A 21,920-nucleotide genomic window follows, 5' to 3' on the forward strand; every position below is an offset into this window, starting at 1 on the left:
GAGGGTAATTTGGACACAGGGTCTCAGGCCTTCTTCCAGAGCTCCTGATTCAATGGCTCAGGGTGGATTAGTTTGCTGGAACTCCTGTAACAAAGAACCACACACGGAGCTGCTTAAACTATAGGATTTCATTTTCTCACAGCTCTAGAGGCTAGAATTCCAAGATTAAGGTGTCGGCAGGGTTGGTTTCTTCTGGGGCTGTGAGAAAGACTCTGTCCCAGGCCACTCTTCCTCTCTTCTAGCCTCTGGTTGTTTGCTGGTCATCTTTGGTGGTCTTGGTTTGTAGAGACATCATCCCAGTCTCTGCTTCCATGTTCACATGGTGCTATGTGTGTGTGTGTGTGTGCGTGCACACATGTGTGCATGTGTGTGTGAGTGTGAATGTCTCCTTTTTATAAGAACACCAGTCATATTGCATTTAGGACCTACCAGCTTCAGTATGACCTCATTTACAGGAATTACATCAGCAACCAGCGTATCTCCAAAAACAGTCCCATTCTGAGGCACTCAGGGTTAGGACTTCAACATATGAATTTCAGAAGGATGCAATTCAGCTCCCTCTCAATACAGATTACTCTGCCATTGTGCCTTTGCTCCTGAACTCCCACACATCCTCTGGGAGCATAGCCCTGGACTTCCCAGAGTGGTTACCAGTCAATGCTCACCTCTGTGAAGGTGCCATTCACAGCTCATTGGTGCTGTGTCCCTCCAAGCCCCTCTCTCTTCCAGGACCCCAGTGATTCCCAGGATAACTGCCTTCCCAACACATCTATGGAGCTGAAAATCTGTAGTTACCATGGTTAATATTCCTGACTTGATTGGCACCACCAGTAATTGAATGGCAGTCTCTCAAGTGCAACACGCTCTATTCATTAGCTTCTATTGTGTTGGGCCATTGCATCAAACCACATTATTTTTCTGCTATCGAAAGGAAAAAAGAAGAAGAAAGGAAGAAAGAAAAGGCAGTCATGAATACAACAACGCTATGTTGCCATATGAGATGTTGCAGTTTTGCTTCGAGGGTGAAATCGTTCTAGACGGAATGTAATGTTGTACCAGCTCTGGCCCCATCAAGAATGGTGAGATGTAAAGTGAGAAATCTTAATTTTGGTGGCACAGTCACACAGAATCGGAGCTAGAAATCAAAACTAGCCGAGTCCCAGTGTTTGTGTCATGAAGGCAACTGCTCGTTTGTTTACCATACTGTCAACATGCTCAGAGCCATCTCGGAATCCGCGTCTCCCGTACGTCTATTTATACCTTACCCCTCTTCCCAGCATTTTGGAAATCTTTTGCAAGCTTGTGGAAGTTTTTATCTGATGACTTAATAAAAAGTACATGGATTGGTAAAATTCTTGGATTTTCATCTCAGGTTTCTATGTTTAATCATCACGACAAATGTTTTGTTTGTTTTTAAGCTAGAGATGCTTTACTTTTCTTACTGGAATTCCACTTTCCTTCTTTTCTTCATTTACTTCTCACTTACCTCATTCACAGTTCCTGGAGACACCCTAATATCATACTGTGTGGCTATACACACAATTATGTTTTAAATAATAAAGAAAATGCAATAATAAGAAATGGTGGGCTTTGGGGTTTTGATTTTTTTTTTTTAACATTCCAGCATGTAATTGTAAAACTCTTCTGGTTTTTTAATTTCTGGCTTAGTTGTTGAGAAATTGTAAGACTTTAAAAACTGAGTGTGAACAACCTTGCCTGTTTCCTGCTCTCTGGGCCCACGTCACTGAAAGCTGAGAAAACAGCTCCACTCAATGGACTAACACCACTTAGAACCTCCTTCTCCTCAATGCTGGCCCTTCACTGTGCATGTGAATACCATCCGGGCGCTTGTGGAGTCTCTCTTCTTCATATCCTGCCTCAACTTATCCCCTCCATTCGCCTCTTCCTTATGTTCCTCAGTTTACCTTTCTGCCACCTTCCTACAGAACACCTGTTCCCCATCCAGACCTTATCACTTCATGCCTGAATTTGGAAATCACCTCTCTGACTACTTCCCCCTGTCTGCCCTCTCGACTTAGAATCACGTAACTTCCTAAAACCACTTATATTTCATTTCTGGACAGAATCTGCAATATTAAAATTACTTCTCCCTAGAAAAAAAGAGTCCATTGAAAATTCATAGTCCAATGACCACAACCACCCGCAAAGCCCTGTTTTCCCAGCACTAGGTGAAAATCTGTGCCTCTGGTGTCTGTGCGCTCACCCTGCACGCTGGTTCTCCAGAGGCTTCACCACTCCCTGCTGCCCTGCACAGGGTGCCGCCCAGGCTCTGAGGGCTGCCTGACCCTGACGACGTTGGTGCAGCCACACTCATCATGGCACCTGCACTCATTAATGCTTCCAACACAGCACACTTAGGCTCACCCATCTGACTCTCCCATCACCTAAGCCCAGACATCCTCTCCGGTTCCAACTTTCTCCCAGCCATGCTGGGAGGCTGGTCTCCAGTTTCACATCCTCAATTTCAGTAGCATCTTGCATAGGATCCTTTTGCCCCTCGCCTTCACCCACGTAAACTTCGTCATGCTCCAATCCCAGTTCAAGTTTCTGTTTCCTCCTTGAAGCCCTCCCTGCCTTCTACCCCATAACAGTTTGCCCCCAAGGCAGCCCTATGCAGTGCTGAGTGTCCTGGGACAGGCTGAGTCAACCGAACTTCAGGAAAGCTCTTTGCTGGCTGGCTGCACACACTTTCCTTTTTTCCACTACAGAGCACTAAATACATCACTGGTACTGCTCAGAAAAGGTTTTCAAATGCTTTGAAGTCTGCATAATGAAGGCAATAGTTATACAGATATGAAGTATTCTGCTCTATAAGTTTTTTTCCCAACACAAAATGAAGCTGCTCTTCTTTTTAACTTCCTAGGACTCAAACGCCCTCAGGTGCACTTATAAATTCCAGGGAAGCTTGCAGGGTACATGCAGGGCACTGGCTGAGCAGGAGTGGGGAACAGGTTGCTGATTCTCTAGATCCCTCCCTGCATCTGCGAAATTGGCTGCATCATATTAGGGTCAAGTCACAGGAGGACGAGGGACTCTTCCAAGCTTGGCCTACCCTAATTCTAGGCTCTAGCCCCAATGGGCTCCATCTCACTTCCCAAACATCTCATGCCCTAATACTGGCTTAACTTTGACCTCTCCACCCATTTCTGCCATGCTCTGTGTGCTGGAATGCCTTTCACTTGTGTTATAAGGCCCAGTCCAATGCTGACTTCTCTAGAAAGCCTTCTCTCCTCTCCCCAAGTGAAGCATGAGCTACCCTCACCTCCTTCATGCTCCTGCAGCCTTTTGAACTCGGTTTTCACTTCTGGTTTTTTGTTTGCTTGTCTTGCTGTTGCCCCTCTCTCTACACTGAAGCAAAGATTCACCATTTCTCTTCCTCCTAAGAATGCCTCTTACACCACAACCTCTCACCCCTTGTCCTTGAGTTTCTCAAATACTCAACTTGAATCCTCAGTGCAAACCTGGAAGTCAGTGGGAGAGCAAACTGGAGCTGTGAAATCATCCTCACCTCATCACCCATCCCTCGGCCATGAAAAGAAATACACGTGAAATTGCTGAGAACAAGATCTGGAAAACAGTAGGTGCTTCAATGAGGCTAATAGCTTCCCTTCTTTCTCATTGCAGGAAATACGAACCTTAACATGATGAATTCCCAAGTATTTTAAATGATAACAAAATATTTCCAGCCTAAGCAGATATTCAAGTTATTCAAATGTGCTGGATTATGAGAGCAACGTTGCTAAGAGCTGAGCCTTGGAAAAGACCTGGAAAATGCTACAGTAAAAACTCTCTGGACTTTCTCTATGCATTCTTCAGTTAACTCAACTGGCAACATGAGCCACTAAATGATGCTAAAGCCACAGTTTTCATGGCATTCTTGACTTCTTTGCTCTTCAGCCAAATAGCCCCAGACCCAGCTCTGAAGAGGACCTCTCTGTGAGAGCACTGCTCAGCCCCACCTGTATGAATGAGGAGACCCATGTATCCAGAAAAGTACAAGTGACATTTTCAAAGTGACAGTGAGAGCCCTGATCACAGTTACTTTCTCTGTTCAAGGCTGCTTGTACCACCACAGGCCATCAGATGGATGCTGTCCACAGTGTATTATGGCAAGAGGGCGGGGCGTGTGGTGGGACACTGTAAATGACTCTGCCCTCTGAGAGGGATGCCAGAGCGGTTGGGAAACGCATCTGCTGTGTGCCACACCCTCGTCTCCAGGTCCTCCTTGCTCAGTGGGCTCTCAGTTGCCAGGTCGGACCTGGGTGACACATCCTTTCTGAGCTCTGTCTTGGAGTGTGTTCCACAGACAGTTTGGTCCTAGGTCCTAAATCCCCTCCTTTCTGGTGCATCAATCATGTTACTGCCCGTGTAGACACACACACAATCTAGCCTCTCCTTCTAAGCACAAAGACTCCTTAAGTTTATTTTTTTCAGGGTTGACATCAGGTTCTTCAAGACAGCCCTTAAAATATTTATTATTTTAAGGAAAGTAGATGTGGAGCTATCACTTCAGCAAATAGCTTTGATTCTTTAAACCCAATTTAATGAAAGTCCAGTTAAATTTTGATTTTCTAAAAAATTATTTGTATATGTGTTATCTCCAAAAATACCTAACAATTCTCTGTGCGTCTAACTCCAGCACCTTCTGAGGCCACAAGTGTCACTTTTGAACCTGTGGGTTCCTGCAGGAAATGTAGTCAGCTCACCTAGCAACAGCCCATTCTCCATCTTCCAGTTGTGGTTTATCCTTTGTCAGTGTTGTAATTTCCAGAGCCTTACTCTGAGCATTTTCAATACCTAATCAGTATACACTGAGGAATTTAATTAATTTTCATTTTGTCCAAAGTTAAAATTTAATGCAGTACTCGGCTGAAAATTAAGATATGTATATATTATAATTTAGTGTGCATTCTAAAGTGAATTATTACCTGGGATTCATTAAATAAGCTACTTCTTTGGCACATGAAGGGAGGTATCAGTGGGTCACATTTCACTCTGGGGAAGGAAAGGAAGATTGATGGAGGGTCAGCCAGGCGCCAGACACTGAACCAGGTGTTTTCATGGCCTTCACTTCCCTGAGTCTCACAGTCATTCTGCCAGGTGGCGTCCGTAGGAAGGAACGTGGGACCGTGTGATAATCTGGACATTGCGCTGGCCCCAGAATTTCTCTGCTGGTTTTTGTGGATCTGGTTTCCCAGGCATTCGGTGAGAGGCACGGGAGAGAGGACACACGGAGAAAGGCTGAACGGCTGGTCTTTTCTATTTAAGGGAATCTCAGAGCACATGCCATAAATTATCCTCTCCTCAGTTTTCCTGAGGCATATGAGGGGTCCTGAGTCAACCCTCAGGCTTGGTCCTGTGGCAGCTTTGGTTGTGGGCCACTGGGCTGCCACATTTGTCACAGCCAGACACGGACTGGGTCATCCCACCCTTCGGGGCTGGCCCCCACCCTCGGCGATCTGCTGCTCCTTCTGGGCAATGGAAGGCGCCAGGATGCTGAACGCCTTTTTTTTTTTTTTTTTTTTTTTTTTTTTNTTTTTTTTCTGGATGGAGTCTCACTCTGTCTCCCAGGCTGGAGTGCGGTGGTGCAATCTTGGCTCACTGCAACCTCCTCGTCCCGGGTTCAAGTGATTCTCCTGCCTCAGCCTCTCAAAGAGCTGGGACTACAGGCCTGTGCCACCATGCCCAGCCTGTATGCCTTTTTTAAAAAGTAACAGCATACTTAAGAGTTTCCAAGACACCACATTATACCTGACATGCTCATCTCACCGGACCCAGCCTCTAGGGGAAGAATGATGGACCTTCATTATTCAGGCCCCTCCTTCCACAAGGACTCCCTCCCCAACTCCTGCTAAGGATTTTATTATTTTCCACAAAAAAAATTGTATACAATTATTCAATAAACAAAGGACTCTCCCAGCTTTATCCTTTCTCATCTGGAACCCAAGGTGGGGGGACAGTCAAGTCTCAGTAAGCCACAAATGGCCACTCTGGGGCATGCTGTTCCTCACACTTCTTTTTCTTTACTTTTCTTTTCTTTTTTTTTTCTTTTTTTTTTTTGAGGTGGAGTTTACTCTTGTTTCCCAGCCTGGAGTGCCATAGCAAGATCTCAGCTTACTGCAACCTCCACCTCCCAGGTTCAAGTGATTCTCCTGCCTCAGCCCCACAAGTAGCTGGGATTACAGGCATGCGCCACCACGCCCGGCTAATTTTTTATTTTCAGTAGAGAAGGGGATTGTCCATGTTGGCCAGGCTGGTCTCCAACTCCCGACTTCAGGTGATCCAGCCACCTTGGCCTCCCAGAGTGCTGGGATTACAGGCGTGAGCCACCAGGCCAGGCTAATTTTGTATTTTTAGTAGAGATGGGGTTTCTCCATGTTGGTCAGGCTGGTCTTGAACTCCCGACTTCAGGTGATCCAGCCGTCCCGGCCTCCCAAAGTGCTGGGATTATAGGTATGAAGCTACCACGCCCAGCCCACAGTGCTTCTCCATGGCCGCGGTGCCCTTCCCACGCCAAGGCCTAGCCGCCTTCCTGACCACCAGCTTTCGTTTTGGCTAATCGTCCCAGTCCACAAATAGTTGCATCTTTAGAATAGAGCACAGTTCTTATCCTCAGTTTGACATGCTACACTACTGGCAAGGATGTATTCTTGGGACAGCTTTTTAAAGTCTGTCTGCAAAGAGCACCAAGATTTAATGTGTCTCCCCAGACTGAACGGGGATGGCAATTTTCGCAAAGAGCGGTCCTGCAGGCCAAGGGGACCACAGCTTGGGCTGAACCCCCGTCAGTTGGTCTAGACAGCAACTGCTCTAATTTTGGAAGTGAGGGCGATCAGTAAAGCCAGCAAGTGGCATGACTGTAGCTTCATCTATTGTGGACACAATTAAGTAAGTGAGACATATTTATGAATTCAAAACAGCTTAGTCATTCTTTAAAATCAGTTTAAAATCCAAACCGGAACTATTCATATGGTTTCTCCTTTTAAGTTACAAGGTTTTATATCATGTATATGAATGAAATATATTTTACCAAGTGAGAATAGTTTCTTTGTATTTAATTAGAAAATGACAGCATTTTGGTGGTGTTGAATAGTCGACACAGATCGTCTAACTGAATCCTTTCCTTTACTTTTGGTTTTCTGTGTTCCAAGTTTTCTTGTTTGTAATCCTATTGCTGTCTTCATTAGAATATAGAAATGCTTCTATCTTGGCCTGACATTCTCTTCTAGCTGCATTATGGGTGTGATTTAAAAAAAAAAAAAAAAAAAAAAAACAGTTAACTAGGAGACTGTATTCCTTCCCACACTGTGCCGATGGCGGCAGCACATATGTTAACTCTTTCTAGTTTTGGACGAGAGTGGGTGAATATGATATGTATTGCTGGCCAGAATTCTGTGGATTTTTTTTTTAGCACAGCAAATTGATCTAACAAATATCTTCTTATAGTTGTACGATACTCTGGTAGGTAGAAAGAGTAACAACCTATCATTTTATACCAAAAGGGAACTTTTACATTTTAAAAAAGGACCATTGTGAATATAAAATGGAATATTATATAGCTAATAAAATGAGGTGTATAAAATGAGGTATGTACATTTGTATTTAAAATAATAGAAACGATTCTTATTTCTAAAATTATTTTAACAGTAGAAATGCAAACGATTCTATAACTATGCATAGTTGAGATATCATAAATACAGAATTACATAATGTTTATATGAGACTATACATGTGCTTGTATGTCTTTCTCCCCGTCTCCACATATAAACAGTGATTATTTCTAACGGAAAGACCAGGGTAACCTTTATTTTAAAAATATGCTCTGGAGTTTCTGAATTTTTATGAGGCATCTTATTTTTTAAAAGCAAAATATTATTTACAATTTTATTTCAAATAAAATATGTGTATTTCAGCAGCCCCATGGGCAATAAAGGAATAAAGCAATATTGCCTAGTTTTCTAATTCCAAAGATATTTTAGCCTTTTGGTTATCCCAAATAATAATTCATGTGTAATAGCAGCGAGAGATATTTCCCAAGAGGTTTAAGAAAGCCTTTTTTCCACATGACTTATGACTTTTCAAATTATCTACAAGATGCAGAGCAAAGGGAAGGACGGAAGCCCCCATCACTGTGAAAAGCTCCTGTTTCACACTCTACTATGCTTCGGCATACCATAGGCAGCTGCTATAAATGAATTGATATTCTGTGTTGTTACCACACAATTAGTCAAAAAGTGGGGCCGGGCGCGGTGGCTCACGCCTGTAATCCCAGCACTTTGGGAGGCCGAGGCGGGTGGATCACGAGGTCAAGAGATCGAGACCATCCTGGTCAACGTGGTGAAACCCCGTCTCTACTAAAACTACAAAAAATTAGCTGGGCATGGTGGCGCGTGCCTGTAATCCCAGTTACTCAGGAGGCTGAGGCAGGAGAATTGCCTGAACCCAGGAGGCGGAGGTTGCGGTGAGCCGAGATCGCGCCATTGCACTCCAGCCTGGGTAACAAGAGCGAAACTCCGTCTCAAAAAAAAAAAAGTGAAAGTTGCAGTCAGTTCGGTGTGCTAGGCCTTGGATGTCACTCAGGAGCCCTGAATGAGGCAAAATGAAGGTGCAGGGTAACTTTATTTTACCCACCAGACGGCCTGAGAACCATCTCACTGCATTGCACTGAAGCATGCTTGCCTAAGACTTTCACAACCATTCTTATTTCCTGTTGAAGGTAGATGTGGTTTCCTAAGGACTTGAACTGAGGAACTGTTAGGGTGGTGCAAAAGTCATTGTGCAATTGTCATTTTGCCATTGCTTTTAGCGCAATTACTTTTGCACCAACCTAATAGTTGCATGAATATGTATATCTCGCTTTAACAAGCCAAGTTCCTCTAACTTGCTTTCTCTGTTTCCCAGATAGCTACCCAAATCAAACAAACTACACATCCTTGACTTGTTATGTTGTTTTGTTTTGCTTTTCATTGCTGAAAAAGTGTGCTCTTGTGCACAATGGAAGGCACATGATAGAAGTGCAGGATGGAAAGTCTCTCAAACATGCCCCGATAGAATCTGACCCAGCACTCTATTTGTCCCTGCCTGTGGTGGCTGAGGTTGCAATCCTGCCCTCTCCACTCTGCATCTGCTCTAATCCACCATCAACTGCAAGGAAGAAAATCTGTACGGGGAGAGGGAACAATGAACACACTGTAATTTCTACAATACACGAACAGTAATATTGTGACAAACAGCTCAGCACTGTAATTCAGCACCTCCAAACACTCAAGTGTAGTTGAGAATAAGATCTGCATTTCTTCAAGAACTAACAAAATTGACTTAGGGCAGCCCAGGCCTGGAGCACTGTAGGTGCTCAATAATTGTGTGTTGAAGGAGCAAACAAAAGAATGAATGAATGTTGATAGTATATGAGAAAATTCAGGAAATTCTCTCTAATATATGTTTCAACAAAGCTCTCTATATACCTGTTGTAAAATGTCCTTTTCTTTAATCAGTCATATTTATTTCAAATCATGAGTTACAAAGAAATTTCAGGCACAGTGGTTCACACCTGTAATCCCAGCACTTTGGGAGGCTAAGGCAGGAGGGATGTTTCAGGCCAGGAATTTGAGACCAGCCTGGACATCATAGTGAGATCCCATCTCCACCAAAAAAAAAATTAAGTGGACCAGAGTATATATATGACACAACAATCAGGTTAAGTCAGAAGAATCCCTTTAAAAATCAAAGGAAATTTTCCCAAATACATTTTATTAAAGAGAATGGAGTAAAACATTTGTAAGATGGTTAGAAGATTCCAAATTTAAAAGGCAAGCAAGTTCCTCAGAAACAAAAGTTTCCTAACTCACCCACCTTTTACATATGTATTTTCCAGTACAACATAGCCCAGTGAAGACTGCATTTAGAATGGCAGTTATGACAGTATACGAAAAAAATAGAATAATTGTGGCATTTTTTTACAGTTAATGCTGTTTTTAAAGGAGAGAAATTTCAATAGCAAGAGCTAAATCAAGCAGGTAGTGCATAAGCTATAAAGTAGGCAATCTTCAAACAAGCTCTAAACAATATTGCTAAATATCATTTGAAGTATTTATACATTAATTTTTCCTATAAAAGTATATAAAGATATAAAAAGATAAATTAGATGCAGCATTAGAATTTATAACAAAACAAAAACTACTGAAAAAGTTATTTTATCTAGATTGAAAAATACTTTTTAGAGACATTTAAAATTTATGTCTTGATTAATTTTATGTAAAACAATATAAATACTTAAGTGTTCTTTTTTTCTCTTTTTCTTTTCTTTCCTTTTTTTTTTTTTTTTTTTTTTTTTTTTTTNTTTTTTGAGACAGAGTTTTGCTTGTGTTGCCCAGGCTGGAGTGCAAGGGCATGAGCTCAGCTCACCACAACCTCCACCTCCTGGGTTCAAGGAATTCTCCTGCTTCAGCCTCCCAAGTAGCTGGGATTACAGGCATGCACCACCCTGCCCAGCAAATTTTGTATTTTAGTAGAGATGGGGTTTCTCCATGTTGGTCAGGCTGGTCTCTAATTCCTAACTTAAGGTTATTCACCTGCCTCAGCTTCCTAAAGTGCTGGGATTTACAGGTGTGAGCCACCATGCCCAGCAAGTGTGCTTTCTTAAAACAATGTGAATTCAGGAATACCATAAATCAGGAAAACACTGATTATATGTAGATAGAAAACATAATTGAATGCTAAGTCTTCCCAAACTACTGCCATGTCAGTTTAGCCTGGCACTTATATTTTGCAATGTAGTTTTCTGGAAAATACCTTAAACCATGTTAGAAAATGAACTCATAAATCAGAGCTAGCACAACCCCAGCAGTAGCACCGAGAACACTGCAAATATCACAAATTTGTTGCCTCATGATGGGCATGATAAACCCAACAGAGGTAGTGAGCTTGATGCAGATCCTGCGTAAAAATGGGAAAGAGGACCTTCTCCCTAACCTTTATATCCTTATGTAAAGTTTGCTGTCTTGTACAATGTTATCCTTAATATAAAAATAACACCTACTCATGTAAAAATTTATTGGAAAATTGAAAAGAGAAAAAGAAGTAAATCTTGCCTTTGGTACGCAGGTCCTTTCTTTTTACAGCCACACTGGAATCATACTGTACACAATTTCATATTTAGTTGGCCTTTTAATTTAACATTATATCTTTAGCATTCCTTATGATATTACATGTTCTCTGTGGACAGAAATCACAATGTATATACCTCTTCCCCTACCCTTGGACACATGTGGTTATCGATCTTTTGAGATAATGAATAGCATTACAGTGAATGATAACAGAAATGTTATGTTACACCATCAAATTAAAAGCACAGCACAACATGCAACCAGGCACAATTCAATCTGAATCTAATTGATTTTAGACAGCAAGATTACTATAAATTCTGGGTGCATGCATTCAATTTTTCATGGTCCAAAAACTTACTAAGTGTGGCTTTGAATGTCTTCCCTGATGTCACTGATCAAGTTGCTGGAAGGTTGAAAGCAAAGAATGCACCATGACACGTCACCAGGGTTTCATCGGGATTCATTCGAATACATTAACCAATGTGTCGAACCAAACCCCTTTCTGGAGGTGGGCAGTGAGCCGAGATTGCGCCACTGCACTTCAGTCTGGGTGACAGAGTGAGGATCTGTCTCAAAATAAATAAATAAATAACACCTTCCTCTCGTAGCAATCAGCTCATACTTTCCCTTCTAGTGCATGAGCAGGTAGTAAACATTTTCTCAAAAAGCTGATGGAAAGCTAGGTAATGGTGTGACCATCATTTCCTCAATGATCAAAAAGAGTGATCTATATTTAGCACACAGGAAATGTCTTTCAATTCCTAATGATCACCTTTTTATTTATGCATGCTCATATATAAGCCATCAGCCGAGGTAGATCACTTTATGCTTCAGTTTGGAAAAGGGAAAAAAATTTAAAAGGAAAGAAGTACAAACCCAAAATAACAGGGCCTAAGAAAGAGAAGTTGATTTCCCCTGTAGGCTAACAGTCCTCTTTGGTTAGCTTGCAATTTCAGGATCCCCTGCCCTTACATCCTTTCCTTGTCTACAGGTGCTTCTGCCGCAAGTAGCAGGAAAGAGTGGGCTCAGGTCGCCCCCCAGCAAGTGAGGGATTGCACCCAGGACTGACATGTATCACTTGGCTCTGCTCTCTGGGTCGTTACCAAAGCAAATCACAGGCCCACAGCAAACTTCAAAGAAGGCAGAACACACTTCTCCCATGCATCTGATTGTTAACAGAAGCAGATATTGGTGAAAAGCTCATGCCTACCATACAGATCTAGAACCTTGCAGAAATCAGCAGTGCCTCTTCCCGTCTACAGACACTGAGATTTCCTTTTCCACACTCAATAAAGGAACAGTGGCTCCTCTGTGCTGGCGTGGCCTCAGCTATGTGGTTGCTCAAATAATCCCGATGGTGGTACAAGGCCAGGTGTTTTGATATTGTATTGACCTTGGCAGTAATAAATCAACTTTTGGAGAAGAGGGATGAGCTCTTCAGTTAGGCTTGATCTTGGAGGCAGAGCAATGGATGTTTTAGGAGGGGGTTCTAGAGTATAATGGAATTCAGACTGCAGCTGTGCATCACAATTAGATGGACAGTGTTGGAAAACATGCCACTCTGTCAGGTGGAAAAGGATTGCAGGTCACCTTACACTGTGAAGCAAAGAACAGCTTTTGATTATCTGTGAGCATACTTTCCTTCTCTGTGATTTCCCTAAGGAATATTCTCTGAGGACCAGGTGACTTCCTCAAGGAGTCAGAATAATAATATTCCTAATCACAATAAAAACAAAGACTTATACAGTAATATTATTAGATGCCAGGCACTGTTCCAAGTACATTGCACATACACAGACTCTCTGCATCCGTGGGTTCCACATCTGTGATTCAACCAACTGCAAGTTGAAAATATTCAGGAAAAAAAAAATCTGTACTGAATGTGTGCAGACTTTTTTTTCTTGTCATTATTCCCTAAACCGTACAGTATAACAACTATTTACATAGCATTTACATTGCATTAGGTATTATAAGAAATCTAGAGATGATTTAAAGTATACGGGAGGATGTGCGTAGGTTATATGCAAATACTATACTATTTTATATCAGGGACTTGAGCATCTGAGGATTTGGGTATCTGCAGAGGATCCCAAAATCAATCCCCCATGCATTACTCAACACTGAGGTAAGTACTATTTTGTGCCCCATTTCAGATAAGGAAACTGAGGCACAGGGAAGTAAATGAATCTGCCCCAAACCATACAGCTAGAAAGTAGGGGAGACGAGATTCAGATGATAGCCATTTGGCTTCAGAGACCCTGGTCTCTTTCACTGTACCAAGATGCCTTCAGCAGGTTGTTCATTCCTCTCAAGACAAACACAGAGCGGCCACTGTTTCCATTTACAGATGCAGACCCAGCCCAAAGTCACCACTTGTGAGCACCAAAGGAGGATTTGAACCTGGAGTGAATGCAGCTCCACAGCCAAGAGTGTTTCCCTGCTGCCAAGCTGCTGCTAGCATTACTACCTTAAGGCATCAGACCAAGTTCTTTTTTCTGGTTACATTTCTTCCAGTAGAGACACTTCATTTCTTCTCACACAGCCTCTTTCATGTCATTCGATGTCACTCTTCAGCCCTCTTAGAAAGAGCTTGCAATCCCCAGAGAGTGGCTTCCTTGGATCATGCAAATATTGCTTATTGCCTTTGACCTTGCTTTGAAGACCTCTTTGTCTACAGTGGATGTTTAGCTCTCCTTGGGGAAGCTATTTAATTCAGACCTTCTCCCCTAAAGAAACACGGATCCCTGAAAGCCGACACTGAGATTTCCTGCTACTAACCAAGTTCTGTAATCTCTGAGTGCTTATTTGCCCTTGAGGTTTCCTAGCAGGCTTAACCTTGAGCTCAGCAGATAAAAGCCTGCCTTTTCCTAAGGGAGGTCTGCCCTCAGCAGCACATTCCACATGGGAGGAGAGGAGGATCAGCCATGCTTCTTCTCCACTGGCAGCTGGAAAGTGGGATGGGTTATCAGTCTCCTTAGGACAAAACATCTCAGATCAGCTCATGGCAGTGGAAGATGACCGTGGTGACCAAGCTGATCGGGGACTCTGATGAGCCTAGCATTAACTGATGGACTTTTGACCCATCTTTTACCTAATATGCCTTTTTCCTCATTGAAATTTAGAGCTACTGCCATCTTTAGAAGCTTTTGATGAATATGCAGGATGGCTGGAAGCTAAGCAGCATAATTGAATTTGCAACTATTTGCTACAGGACTATAATTTAATGGGAGCATAATAATTTACTAAATACCATTACAGTGGCATCACATCCCGTTAATCAAAAAAATGAAAAAGATATATGCAGCAATGTTTCTTTATTATTCATAGTAGCTTTTCATGGAGTGGTTACCTCTAGAGTAGAATGGGTGTTTTCATTTTAGCTTCCAGATTCAGATATTCTAAAACAACATCAAATCCTACTACCTCCAAATTCAATCCATTCAAAATCTAGTACCAGCAAACTGAAGCCCAGTGTCTAATGTGTCCTTTCAAACATCACATTCACCACATAGTTTGCAGCTGTCCAAAATACCTTCTATTTCGGTAAAGCAATAAATAATAAGAATTATGTGTTGAGGTTCAACTATGTGCCAATTATAGAGAGCTGAATGCATTAGGGGTGTATGTGTGTGTGTTCTAATCTGAACAATGATTCTACAATGAAAGTATTACCATCTCTATATTTAGAGATGATAAAATAAAGTTCAGAGAGATTCAAGGTCACCCACCTAGCTAAGTGAGGAAGCCAAGTCCGGGACCTAGCTTTCTCTGACACTGTACAACTGCCTGCTTCTGTGAGATTTCTCCAATGTAGATAAAACACCAAGTGTTTTCCAAGATGCTGCATGAACTCACTCTAACTGGTGACTTCCTGCCAATGTTACTGATTAATGACTAAAATGATGTTGCTCCATAAACAAAAATGGTGAATCAGCCAAAGCAACAGACCACCTCCTCCCTCTAAGCACCTGGGGAGGGCTGAACTTCTGTTTTCTTCACTCCAAGCTAGGAGCTCTAAGGTTTCTGTAGGGGAACCACTTACTACAAGAAGCAGGCATTTCTGGTCAATATCCCCAATTGTTAATACTTACAGAAACATATACTTTCAAAACAGAAACATTGGGAATTTTTATTTTCTCATTTGCCTCAGAATCAGGTACACTCTAAAGACCTGATCCTGTTTTTTGTGACAGACTTAGCATGAGTTCCATGGGACTCTGCCTGAACAGCATGTTCGGGAAGAATTCTCTCTTCTCTCCCCATAGTTATTCAGCTTTCTCACAACTTTCCTCAGCTCCCTTTCTCAATAGGCCTCAGCCTTGAAAACATACAGGCCGCATCTTTGGAGGCAAGGGTAGCAGATTTTCAACAGTGCTCACCTCCAGCCGCAGCTGGAGTCACATGAGTTGCATGCACGAGTATTCAAGGCCACATGGAGAAATTCGCATCACCTAAAGTGTCTCAGCCCACACCAACTTGGTATTAGAAATGGGTTCCAGAAGGAGAAACATGAGGTCACACCATCAGGAAGATTTGCATTGCTCCAGTAATTGCTTTGATTCCACAAAGCTGGGATTATATCCCCCTGAAAATGTATCTTCATACCAGAAGATCTCAGAGGGGGTCTTTATGAGCTTTCATGAGAAAGTCCTGTCAATCATGTTTAGCCACCACTGTCTTCTTCTCCAAGACCAAACATCCCTTATGGTAATGCTGTGGGAACCTGCACAAAAATGGCCTGAAAGCCCTCGGCAGTCAGTGAGTCTGTAAGTCTACTCCCGCCATAGCCCAGGAGTCAGGGCGTTATGAGAAATACATGGAAAGACAGTTTCCAAATTCCTTCACATACAGTGTCGGTCCTGAGCATTTCCCCAGTAACAGAACCACCACCATCTGGCCCCGCCCAGAAAGGAACATTTTACACCCAGTAGTTTCCACTGCAAACCCATTCTCCCACGCCTTCTCCAGCAAGCACAGACATCCCCACCTCCAGCAGCTCCTCCATGCATAGTCTGTGTCTCTGATCTCTGAAGCACACCATAACATGTGCACACATTATTCCTCATTTGCCCTTGCCCCTTTTCCATGCCATGGTGCGGGTCAGTTCATTTCCGCTTCAGTATTTCCACCACCCTTAGTACTGGACACTGCTTCTTGAGGCCAGCATTGTTCCATGGATTCCCACAATGGTTCTGAGGCACCTGAAATCCCTGGGGCCCTAAACTGTGAGTGGGAGAATGCCCCTTGCTCACCTCAAGTTTCTCTTCAGCAGAGCCTCTGGACCCTGCTGCTGGGGCTGGGGTGGCCCTGACTACCCACCATGTGGTGTAGCAAAGGCCCTTGAGGCTGAAGCACTGGAGAACTTCCCACACAGGCAACTCACCATCCCCTCTTCTCTCTTGCACAGTTACTGCTTTACCAAGACCATCCTAGAAGGCAGTGGGATGAGGACAGAGGACCAGCACAAGCAGCAAAGGGAAGGACAAGGACCCAGATACGAGTGATGCTGCAGAAATGGAGACATGGCAGAGGCCAAGAGCATTGTCGGGAAGCATAAACTACCTAGTCTGTGTTCTGCTGTTGGCTTGTTGTGAGCTGGCAGGTTGTTTAATTTTTACGTCCTCAGTTTCCCCATCTGTGGCATGACAGGGACGACACTCAGATCCCATATAGCTCTGGCAGTGCAGGACCTCGAAGCCAAAAGTAAGATCAAATGAATCTCATGTGGGTGGATGGGGTGGGATAGTCTCATTTCATGACAAAGAGATGTTTTGAAGGATTCTAATATTGTGGTGTTCAATGAAGGATGCCATTGGCATTGTGTAAAGACACAGACCAGGAGAGGCAGGTTCAGAAAGGAATCTGATATGAAACTTGAACCCAGACATGGTCTCAAGCATAAATACAAATTTCATATGTGAAAAAGGAAGATTTCCAAATCAACAGAAAATAATTCTTTGGCAAACGATGTCAGACAAGTTATTTGGGAAGTGGGAGAGGAAGTCAAGATCTTTAGCCCCTTCTTATGTCAGCATTTTTTTAGCAGGATCACAGATTAAAACATAAAAACCATAAAACAAAAGAAATGCACTAGAAGAAAACGTGAGTGATATTTTATAACCTCTAGGCACAGAAAGGCTTTCTTAAAATGCCTGAATAATAAGATGCATACATAAAGGAAAAATTACATATTTAGCTTCAAATACAGGTTTTATGGATATAAATATGTTTATACAACAGTAAAACAACAAACATTTTAAGACAAATGGCAAAGTAGAAAAAGTGTTTTCAAGGCATATGTTAACGAAGGGTTGATATCTACACTATATGAGGACCAAGGCTTTCACTTTAGACAGTTCCAGAGGTTCGAGAAAGAGGCAGCCTAGAAAGACAAAACTTTCAGACACAACCTGCTTTACTCTGACCAAACACCACAGAAAAACATGGAGCCCCACCCCCACCCACAATAGCAAAGGCCAAGTTGTAGGCACTAGACCTCTACCCTTTCCAGGCTGTAATCAAGCACCGGCAACCCCGCCTGGGGTTGTCCTGAGAAGGAGGGCAGGGACTTTGATGAGCCCTGACCCCCTGCCTCAGCTCCAAGGCATCAGTGGAGACCACACGGGGAGCCTGGGTTTCCACCCACCTCCCACCGTAACTGGGTGCCTCTCCCCCTTCCCACAGGGGTGGTATCAACAATGGCTTAGGGATGAATCAGAAATCTTAGCAATGACCAGTGGTTAAAAAGCCATCCAGGTATGACATCAGCAGAGGTCATATGAGGAGCAGTAATGAAGCACCTCGGGTGTCATCATGGCGGCTTGGTGGACACCCAGAAAGTCCACCCACACTCACAGGGGTGGAAAGGCTCTCCCTCACGCATGTGTCTCTGGAGGCTGAGTGGGATCCTTGACTTCTATCCCCACCACCTTGACAGGAATGAGATGCTGCCACCCTCCACCTCTTTTCCTTAAGGAGTATGTTAGAGGAAGCCGGAAAAACAGGAGATTTAGAGAAGATCCAGAGCTTCATACCATAATATTCAAAATGTCTAGGTTTCCATCAGAAATGACTCATCATTCTAAGAAGCAGGAAGATTTCAAACTGAGTGAGAAAAAAAGTCAATAGACTCCAACAGAAAATTGGAATTATCTGACAAAGATTTTATAGCAGCCGTTATAAAAACAACTTAAAAAGCAGTTATGAGCATGCTTGGAACAAATTAAAAATAGAAAGCCTCAGCAAACACACAGAAGACATAAAAAGGAACCTAATGGAAATGCTTGAACTAAAAACTACAATAACTACCGAAAAGAAAAAAAAGCCAGTGGATTTTTTCAACTGCAGAATAGAAGGAAAATAAAAAATATATATACCAGTGAACTTGAAGGTAGAAAAATAGAAACTGTACAATCTTAATAAGAGAGCAAATAGACCAAACATTTTTAAATGACCATGCCTTCTGGGACCTGAGTGACTACGTCATAAGATCTAGCACTCCCTACATCAACAACCTGGGGTGAAGCCTCAATGTGGAGCTGAAAAACTACCTGAAGAAATAAAGGCAAAAAGCTCAAAAAAGAGACAAACCTATATACCCAGTAAGCTGAGCCAATCCTAAATAGAATAAATGTAAAAAAAAAAATCCAAAGACACATCACAGTCTCGTTTCTGAAAACCACAGTCAAAGAAAGATCTTATAAACAAGATACTACACCTCACCTATAGGAGAAAAACTATTTGAATGACAGCAGTTTCTCTCTCTCTCTCTCGCTCTCTCTCTCTCTCTCTCTCCTTTTTATTCATTTATTTATTTATTGAAAAGGAATGCTAAGAGAGGTGATGCAACATTTTTAAGTTCTGGGGAAAAAATGTAAACACAGAATTCTATATGTAACAAAAAATATTCCTAAGAAAGGAGTGGGACATTAGAACATTCTAGATTTAAATTTAAAAAATGAAGAAGAGAACTTGTCAGGAAATCTATCATAAAAGAATGGCCAAAGGAAGTTCTCAAATGGAAAGGAAAAGATAAAAGAATGAATCTTGTATCATCAGGAAGGAAGAACGCGGGAAGAGTAGAAAAATGGGTAAATACAACACATTTGTCTTCTTCTCTTGAGTTTCTTCATTCATGTTTGATAATTGAAACAAAATATATATGTATAAAAGAATGTTTGATGGCATTCTAAATTTATGTGGAAGAAATATTTTAGGCAATTACATTATTATAGGGAATAGTAAAGAGATGTAAAGGAAGATAATATTTCTTCACTCAAACTGGTAAAATCCTGGAACTTGATATAAATATAAATGGTTGTTAGAACAAGCAGAATATCAGCAAGGATATAGATGAACTCAACGAAATCATCAACTAACAGAATCGAATTGACACTTCAAAAACACTTTTCCCTAATCCCCTATTTTATAGCCCAGCCTGGAGTGCAGTGGCGCAATCTCGGCTCACTGCAACTTCCACCTCCTGGGCTCAAGCGATTCTCCTGCCTCAGCCTCCCAAGTAGCTGGTATTACAAGTGCCCACCACCATGTCCGGCTAGTTTTTGTATTTTTAGTAGAGACGGGTTTCACCATGTTGGCCAGGCTGGTCTGTAACTCCTGACCTCAGGTGATCTGCCTGCCTCAGTCTCCCAAAGTGCTGGGATTACAGACATGAACCACTAGGCCCAGCCCATATACATTCTTTCCAAATACCCGCAGAACATACAGCCCACATCTTTTTAAATATCCATATAAAATAAACCAAGATAGACTATATCCTGGACTAAAGAAAGAAAAGGAAAGGAGGGAGGGAGAAAGGGAGAGAGGGAGGGAGGGAGGCAGAGAGAGAGAGAGAGAGAGAGAGAGAGAGAGAAAGGGAAATAAAGGGTAGAAAAGAAAAATGAACTCACCAATCTTTAAAAAGTGAAACCACATACAGTGTTTTGTTTGCCCCCAATAGCATCAAACCAGAAATCATGAACAAAAAGATGAGAGTAAAATCTCAACAAACTTAGAAACTAAATAACACATTTCTACATAGTTCATGGGTCAAAGAGGAAGTCTTAAAGGAAATAATTAAAATATTTTGAACTGAATGAAAATGTACAATGTACCAATTTTGTGGCAGATAACCCAAGAAGTGCTGAGAGGGGCATTTATATTATTAGATGTTTGCTTTAGAAAATGTCTTTAATTATTTAGAAATGTCTTGAAGTATCAATAATCTAAACTGCCACCTCAATCCAGAAAAAGAAGAGCAAAATATACTCAAAGCAAGCAAAAGAAGTAAAATACTAAAGATAATAGCTGAATCCAGTGAAACTGAAATTAGAAATACAACAGAGAAAATCAGTAAGACAAAAGACCTGCTTCTTTGAAAAGACTGATAAAATTTGCAAGTCTCTACCAAGACTGACAAAGAAAAAAGAGAAGTTATAAATTACCAACATCAGAAATAATAGAGGGCCTGTTACTACAGACATCAAATGTAAGTGAATACTACAAACAATCCTTTATTCATAAATTTGACAATTTAGGTTAAATAAACCAATTTCTCAAAAAGCATATATGACTACATATATGATCAAAAACTAAATGCATAATTTGGATAGTCCTATAGTTAATAAGAAAATCAAGGAAGCCGTTCAAAATAGCCCAGAGAAGATAGGTTGGGAATATTCTCTATCCTGCTGTGATAATGTCAATATTCTGTTGTGATATTACACTATGGTTTTGCAACCTTCACAAAAAACTGTGTTAAGGTCACATGGAATCCCTTCATACTATTTCCTACAACTGCATGTGAAGATACAAAACTTTTACAAGTTTTAATTAAGAAATGAAACTGAAATAAAACAACATTTTGAAATACATTTAAGTGAAAGATTTTTTCAAAATACAAAACTAACTTGCTTCATATAAAACTGTAGTGTATACTACACTTGTATAAAAGTAGACAAAGAAATCTGCGTGAGTTTACAATGGCAAATCACTAAACAAAATATAACATATGGTTTAAGTGAAAAAAAAAACAACAAAAAAAAACAGCAAACCACAAAATGATACCGACTGATATCAACTAACTTAATGGCATACGAAAACAAAAATTCATCACTATTAAACACACACACACACATACATATATACACACACACCCGAAAATACAGCAAACAACATGACATTCACAATACCCAGCATCCAATAAAAATGTACCAGGCATGCAAAAAAGCTTAAGTTTTTCCATAACCAAAAGCAAAAATAATAGAAACAGACACAGACATGACAGCTATGAGAGAACTAGCTAAAATGTTAAAAAGCGAATATAACTTTATACCATATGTTCAAGAAGGTAGGAGAAAATATGACCACTATAAGGAGGAAAATAAAATATATATTTTTAAAATCCAAATGAAACTTAAAGAAATTTTTTAAAAACTTCTGCCTGAGCAACATGGCAAAACCCCGTCTTTACAAAAAATACAAAAATTAGCCAGGTTTGATGGCACACGACTGTAGTCACTGCTACTTGGAGGGCTGAGGCGGGAAGATCACTTGAGTCCTGGAGGTTGAGGCTGCTGTGAGCCATGATGGTAGCAAAGCACTCCAGCCTGGGCAACAGAGAGTGAGACTGTGTCTCAAAAGAAACCTTAAATGAAATATAAGCACACCTGCCTTAAAGCAGATTAAACACTGGATAAGGAGAGATAGGTGAATTTAAGGAAATAGTAGTAGAAACTATCCGAAATTAAAAAGAAAAAATGAGGGAATAAAAAGCAAAAAAAAAAAAAAAAAAAA

At 41.5% G+C, this 21,920-nt stretch overlaps 1 long non-coding RNA gene across 1 annotated transcript in view; it reads left to right on the plus strand.

Moving 5' to 3' along the window:
- The first annotated feature begins 6,441 nt into the window (after positions 1 to 6,441).
- Positions 6,442 to 21,920, plus strand: part of LOC119470548 — a 36,167-nt gene continuing 20,688 nt past the window's right edge. Inside the window, exon 1 of the long non-coding RNA XR_005199456.1 lies at positions 6,442 to 6,909. This is a non-coding gene — a long non-coding RNA (uncharacterized LOC119470548). The remainder of the gene's footprint in view (positions 6,910 to 21,920) is intronic.

This window comes from Cebus imitator, unplaced genomic scaffold, assembly GCF_001604975.1.
Source record: "Cebus imitator isolate Cc_AM_T3 unplaced genomic scaffold, Cebus_imitator-1.0 Scaffold1, whole genome shotgun sequence".
Taxonomy (NCBI): domain Eukaryota; kingdom Metazoa; phylum Chordata; class Mammalia; order Primates; family Cebidae; genus Cebus; species Cebus imitator.